Source organism: Penaeus vannamei, chromosome 13 (assembly GCF_042767895.1).
Source record: "Penaeus vannamei isolate JL-2024 chromosome 13, ASM4276789v1, whole genome shotgun sequence".
Taxonomy (NCBI): Eukaryota; Metazoa; Arthropoda; class Malacostraca; order Decapoda; family Penaeidae; genus Penaeus; species Penaeus vannamei.
Window position 1 is genome coordinate 28,986,937 of NC_091561.1, and position 7,500 is coordinate 28,994,436.

Below are 7,500 nucleotides of genomic sequence, written 5' to 3' on the forward strand. Positions count from 1 at the left end.
GATGTGCTTCTCTTCTGCACACGATGTAGAATGGAATCCCAGCTTATGCTCCAGCAGTGACATAAAATATTGCAGGGAGGTACTTAAATCATAAATTGTCGAGGGTGACAGAGGTACTATCCTCCATGTAGTGAATATAATTTTTTCGGTTTCAAGGTACTATGCTTAATTTCAGCTTCAAATCTATTGTTATTCACAGATGTTTCGTCATCAACATGAATGATTTAAGTCATGCATGTAGATGACGGTGCAACACTGCCCAAAAACTAGGTCTGCAGGTTTATTGGCATATGTTTATGTGGCAAGTTTCTTTTTAATGTATTACCGAATTAATTCGTAAGCAACAAAGAAAGGAGCAGTAACAGAAAAACAGAACATGGAATATGTTTCAAGTAACCTCTAATATATCTGGAATACTTCAAGATTCTAGTGTGGCTTAATGTTGTTGAACATATTTCCCTTTAATGAACAGCTCATGTTATATGCATAGCATCAAGTGTGAATCTTGCCATCCATTTCCTCGCATAAAACTGTACCATTAAAACCCTAGTTAGGTCTTTGAAGACTAGTTGCCAAAGGAAGGAACAGACTCTCACGAAAACTCCACTTCGTCATACAGGCATCCTCGAACTAGTCCTGTGAGTTCCAGTTTTGTTGCAATTTCAGAGAGAGAGAGAGAGAGAGAGAGAGAGAGAGAGAGAGAGAGAGAGAGAGAGAGAGAGAGAGAGAGAGAGAGAGAGAGAGAGAGAGAGAGAGAGAGAGAGAGAGAGAGAGAAGACAGAGGAGGAGAGAGAAAGAAGGTCAGGCGAGCAGGCGAGAGAAGAAGAAGAGAGAGTCAAAGGAGGAAAGAGGAAGAGGAGGAGAGCGAGAGCAGACAGAGACGAAACCAAGACAGATTGTGTGACTGACTTTGAACAAAATTCCAAGACACATAGAAGAGAAACAGGCAGACAAGCAGAATAACGGAGAAATGGAAGAGAGAGATGAGAGAGAGAGAGAGAGAGAGAGAGAGAGAGAGAGAGAGAGAGAGAGAGAGAGAGAGAGAGAGAGAGAGAGAAAGAGAAAGGGGTGGGGGACAGGGCAGATAAAAACAAAGAGAGAGAGAGAGAGAGAGAGAGAAAAAAAGAGAAGAGCAAGACTGACGAACCTATGAAATTACTTAATAAAAACAATAATGAGATTTGCCTATAGTCCCTGGATATCCAATTCACCAATCTACAGAACGGTCCCCGCCTCTTCGTCTTGCACCAGCACCTCTACGCGTCCTCAGCCAGTGTCCGAAAGGCGTAGGCGGCGGCTGCATGCATGGCGGGGCTTCGGCTGCCAACATCGACTGTCTTTCGAGCGGTTTTCCGTGCTGGAAGGAGGCGAGGATTTACTCATGTCTCTCCTTGTTCTTCTACTCTTCTTCACTTTCACCATGGTTTCTCCGGTTCAAGTTCGTCTACCGTCTACGGCGTCATGCAGGTGCTGTAATGCTGGAATGGATCTGAGATTTTGAGTATCAGACGAAAATTATGCGGTATATATATATGTGTGTGTGTGTGTGTGTGTGTTTGTGTGTGTGCATGTCTGTATGTATGAGTGTACATATACGCGGTGTATTTCTTTCTTCTTCTTTGTTGTTGGTGGTGTGGGGAAATTGATTACCAAAAATGGCAACATGATAGTATATCTTGGTTTCATCTTGGAGATTTATTTCGAGGAAGAGCCACTCCAGGAGACAAGTGAAATGTTACAAATACCGTCTAGTTGCCACAGAGTAAAACCGTGAGAGATACCCTATGACATCGCAAGCAAAAAGCCAGAGACGGCATACATGAGCGTCACAAGCAAAAAGCCAGAGACGCCCTATGACGTCACAATAAAAAACCAGAGACGCCATATGACGTCACAAGCAAAAACCAGAGACCGCCCTATGACGTCACAAGCAAAAAGCCAAGAGACGCAACCCCTATGACGTCCACAATCAAAAAGCTAGAGACGCCCTATGACGTCACAATCAAAAAGCTAGAGACGTCCTATGACGTCACAAGCAAAAAGTTAACGAGACTGTTGCCCATGACATCAGGTGTTAAAAAGATAGATATGCCCTATTACAGTGCATTTTTATATAAAAGCCATAATACACCCCATGGGCGTACAACAGGTGTAAATCCAGATATACCTTATACTGTCACTCCCTCATATGCTGACTTCCAATAAAGACACCCTACAGCGTCGCCAGAGAGAAAAGCCAACGACGCCTTTCAACGTCACAAGAGAAATACTAGATATGCCGCGTGACGTCATTGGCGAAAAGGATTACCTGCCTCTGAGGATGTCATAAAGAACGATGACGTCACCAACCTTGAGCAGAAGCAAAGACGAGAGCGAAGAAAACCGGAAAAAGATCATTTTTACTGTGGAAGAAATTTAGGAAAGAGGTCTCTCGGAATGGCGAGTAAATATATTTCCAGGTCTGTAAAGAACACGTACGAGGCTCTATAGGTGTTTTTTATGATTTTAAATATCCTAGCAAATGCACGTATGAGACACTGTGCCGCTTACTTTGGGATAAAACTGATTTCACCAATCCACTTCATGTGAGAAGTTCTTCCTCATTTGATTTCCAATCTATTTTCTCTATTCCTTATAAGACCTTATTGTCTTCAGGAGTACATGCTTATAAACACCTAAAGGTTGAGAACATGTACTTGATAAACACTAGAATGAAGAACATGTACAGGCCAATGCCAATGTTTTATAAGCACGTCAAAAGTATGCTTCAATGAAGTGGAATATTGCAGGGAATTTGGATTTAGAGTCAAGTGCAACTGTAGCACATGCTCCAAAATTCATAGTATTAATAACGTGACGATTCCATGACATCGTAAAAATATGTAAGTAATGAATTATAAAGTATGCAATAAATTCAAGGCAGGTGTTGTCCTAAATAGACTTGTCAGGTGACAGTGTAATTTCTATAATTTAAATGCTTACGATTTTGATGTTTATCTGCATGTTATATGCATTCAGGTCAAGATTCTAAGAATTCAAAGGTCTATAGTGCTCTAGAGCTAAAGATGTACCAGCGATGATATTTAGAAAGCAAGGCAGGAGGAGAGAACTAAATGTTGTAAAAGACGAAATGGGAATAAATATAGCCTTTCGAGATCACCGCATTGGGCGTGTCTGTTCCCCTTGTCTTCCTCTTCCAAGCGGCTTCACCCCTTTCCTCTGGCCAGTACCGTCTTCGCTTTCCAGGCAGGAGAGGGGCGAGTGCGGGGGCGCGCCGTGCCTGTGTGGTGTACGACGAGGCATTCCTCCGAGAGGCCGACGCCGTAGTGATCAGGCCGACCGTGCGTCGCCTGCCGCGCGCCATGGTCGCCGAGCCAGCTCTGGGTGCTGTTCTCCGTGGAAGCGCCGACGTACGTTAATAGGTGCACTGCATTACAGAACAAATGGGTGAATACACAGTGGGGCATGCGAGGAAGAGGGCAAGGACAGCAGGGAGAACTCATCTTTCACCCCGTTATAATTCTAACGGTAACCCTTCGGGCCGACAATATGTGTATATATGTGTATATACATACATAAATATATATGTGTATATATATATATATATATATATATATATATATATATATATATATATATATATATATATATATATATATATATATAGGCAATAACACATATATATTTTATGTATATATATATATTTCATATATATATATATATATATTTATATATATATATATATTTATATATATATATATATATATATATGTATGTATATATATACATATATATATATATATATATATATATATATATATATATATATATATATATATATATATATATATATATATATATATATACATATATATATAAAAATATATACATATACATAAATATAATAATAATATGTATGTGTGCCTATATATTTATATATATATATATATATATATATATATATATATATATATATATATATACATATACATACATACATATATATATATATATATATATATATATATATATATATATATATATATATATATATATATATACACATCAAGCTTGTGTTAAACATTTATCCCCGGGTTGCATCAGATGCACAATTCACTACCACACTCGGTTATTTTTCATGCATATTCTTATTAATATTGTATATCTATAATAACACAGCACAACCCGCCATAAGGCATCAAAAAGCCATCCTAAGATACACACACACACACACATATGTATATATACTGTACATACATATATGTGTATATCTTTTATCTTTATCTTTATGTGTGTGTGTGTGTGAAATGTGTGTGTGTGTGTGTGTATGTGCATGTGTGCGTGTGTGTGTGTGTGTGAGCATATATATATATATATATATATATATATATATATATATATATATATATATATATATATATATATGTATGTATGTAAGTATGTATGTATGGTGGGGTGCTTCATGCGCAGGGTGGTGTGAAGCGATCATTGTGGTGAGTCAGTTAGTTAGTGTTAAGAGCTTTTGCATGCCTTCTACGCAAACACGGCTGCCACCGCTGGCCTCAGCCTAGTACGAAAAGAGGGAGCAGCACTGCATAAGCCTCCCTGCCAAGTGCGCCAGCCTCTCCATCATCAAAAGGACTCCCTGCAATGCCTCCTCGTGGCCACTGGCGTGTGGACATGCCCGCCCGGTGGCCTTGTACCAGCTCCTGCTCCTAGATCCCCTAGAGGTTAATGGGAGAGCTCGGGGGAGGTTGGCGACACCAGAATCCTCCCTCCCCCCCAAAAAAAATAAAAGAAAAAACCTCGGCGGTGTTCAATATTTATGGTAATGCTGGGAGGGGAAGGGAACTGCTCCTCACCCCAGCAAGAAGAGGCGGGCTGTTGGATCCCGCTGGGAGGGCGACTTCCGGGACGCGGGACGGGAGCAGAAACTACTCGTCCCAGCCTGCGTTCTGGTAGACATAGCCAGCAGGTGAAGCCCATAGAGAAAGCCTTCCAGGAAGCCCCACAGATGGATGAGTGGGTTCCACAGTACCTGCCGTTTCCTGCTATATGTGGAGCAGTGTCGGCGGGGAGTGGCAGAAGTGGCGTCCACCGGAGGAAAACGACTACCTGAGGCTAAACCTCCAGGGTGGGGGCTTGGAACGTCCATTCTTTGTGTCAGGATGATCGGTTTGCTTCTGCTGTTGAGGGAACTGGGGAGGCTGAAGGTGGAGGGTAGCTGTTCTCTCAGGAGGTGTGAAGACCTGGCAGTGGGAACGATCACTGTAGGCGGCTACACCTTACTACTGGATCAAGGCCGCAGATTACGGTCACCATCTGAGGAGTAGCCATGGCCATCTCCAGCAAACTCCAGCCCTTTGGTGGTAGAGGTTACTCCAGTCGAGTGAGACGTATAATGGTAATGAGACTGAAGCTAGCATTTGGCTTCATGTCTTATTGTTGTGTATGCTCCTACCGATCTTTGTAAACTTGATGTGAAAGAGATTTCTATTGCCAAAGGCTGGAGTCTGTGTCAGACAGGTGCCCCCAAAAGATATTTATGTTGTCCTGGGTGGGCCTCAATGCAGTATCTGGCTGTGATCAGGCCCTGGCTATGAGATGTTTGTCATGGATCCCCATGGTTCGAAAACTGATACCGGCAGCGAGAATAGCCTGTCTTCCTCCGGGTTTTTGCTAGAGTCCCAGAAAATTGAGGATTTCTCTGGCTCCCTGGTACCAGTGCCCAGACCCCACATTGCTGGACATGGTACAGCTGATCGCGCGGGTAATGCAGCCAAGGAGATGCGACCACATACTGCAGTTGGCACTCAGGAGGATCCTCCAGAATTGCCAGGGTGTATAAGAGTGCCAAGTTCTGTGGTGCTGACCATATGGTTGGTTGTGGCTACTCTCCAAAGTCCCCATTTCAAAACCCCCCAGCAGACCAATGAATCACCCCAGGGTGTTTTCACTTGGACGCAGGCTGAGGAGGAGGAATGTGTCTAGGGGTTTGCTGAGGCGGTCTCTGGACGTTGCACAGTCAACTTGAAAATTTGATGGACATGTACTTCTGTGAGACACCTTCAAACGTGAGCAACGCTTGATGCGGCTCAAGAGACGATTGGTGAACGCCCGAAGGAAGGCGAAATTTCATCTACAGGAGACACTGGATACCACAGATCGCTTCGTCGTGTGGCCTGTGCTGACAGGGATCGGGATTTGCACTGTTCCCAGGTGCGCAGAGAACTCTGTCTTTGGGGTTAAGAAGGGACAAGGACAGGGGTTTTATTAGGAATCTTGCTTAGGAAGTGAGATTTTATTTTCTTAGTAAATGACCTTCATCCTGCATCACCCGAAGCCCTAAGCTGAAAGCTCCAAGCCAAGCCTCTTACACAGGTGACAGCAATTCATTTCTCCGATAAAGTGGTCAGACCCATCTCAGATCCTGTTGCGGTGCAGGAACGCTGGGCTGAGTGTTTTGAGCAGTTGCACCAGGTTGACCACCAACAGTTAACTTGGATGTGGGTGGTGCCTGGGTTCCGTTACTGGACCCACCCATCAGTGAGGATGCCCCTCTAACTGGAAGAGTGGTAAAGCAAGCTGGTATATGCACGGCATCCCAGCTGAACTGTTAAAGGCTGGTGGTGAACCTATGGCGTGGGGTTGCATGTTGTCCTGGCTGCCATCTGGCGGTTGCAGGTACCGTTCCTCTGACCTGTTGAGGGGTGTGGTCATCTCTCTCTGGAAGGGGAAGGGGGACCGATGGGACTGCAACAACCACCGAGGCATCGTACTGCTCGATGTATACCAGGCCCCAAGAGTTCTTGTCCCACATCCTTCTGAGACGTATCAGAGACATGCCTACTGAGGCATCAGAGACTGGAGCAATCTGGATTCACTCTGGTAGAGTCCACAAATAGACCGTATCCCTAGCGCTTCAAGTCATTTCTGGAAATCGTCGCGAGTTCGGGCATGGATTGCTTGCAGACCTACATCGACCTCTAAAGGGGCATTCGATACGGTGCATCAGGAGTCACTCTGGGAGATCTTGAGACTGAAGGAATTAACCAACACGGATTATTGGACTAATAGCGTCTGTATGACTGGTACTGAAATTTTTGTAAAGTGTGGTGGGGGCCTGTCGAAGCTCTTTTCTGTTGGTTTGAAGGAGTGAAGACGAAGGCTGTGTCATTGCCCCAACGTTTTTCAACACTTCCATGGACTGGATAATGGGCAGAACTACTGTTCAAAGTCATTGTGGAGCAACTCTTAGCAATATCAAGATTGCCGAACTTGACTTTGCTGATGATATTTTGCCATTCTATCTGGAATCTTTGGAATCTTGCCCAGTGGTGGCTCTGGATGCATTTAGTAATGAACCCGAAGCCCTTGGGTCTAGAGGTCTCTTGGACCAAGATCAAGATCCCAGGACTTTGGGGACATCACTAGAAACTGTTCAGTCGGTACATGCTTGCGGCGAGGACATTGAAGTCACACAGAGCTTTTACATACCTT

The 7,500-nt window shown here is 43.7% G+C and overlaps 2 protein-coding genes across 6 annotated transcripts in view; one reads left to right on the forward strand and one right to left on the reverse strand.

Annotated features, from left to right (window-relative positions):
* The window catches only part of LOC113820869 (deoxynucleoside triphosphate triphosphohydrolase SAMHD1), a 69,266-nt gene that overhangs the window by 11,557 nt on the left and 50,209 nt on the right, over positions 1–7,500 (reverse strand). The gene's annotated exons all lie outside the window — the stretch shown is intronic.
* Positions 1–7,500, forward strand: part of LOC113828253 (alpha-(1,3)-fucosyltransferase C) — a 35,082-nt gene that overhangs the window by 8,973 nt on the left and 18,609 nt on the right. The gene's annotated exons all lie outside the window — the stretch shown is intronic.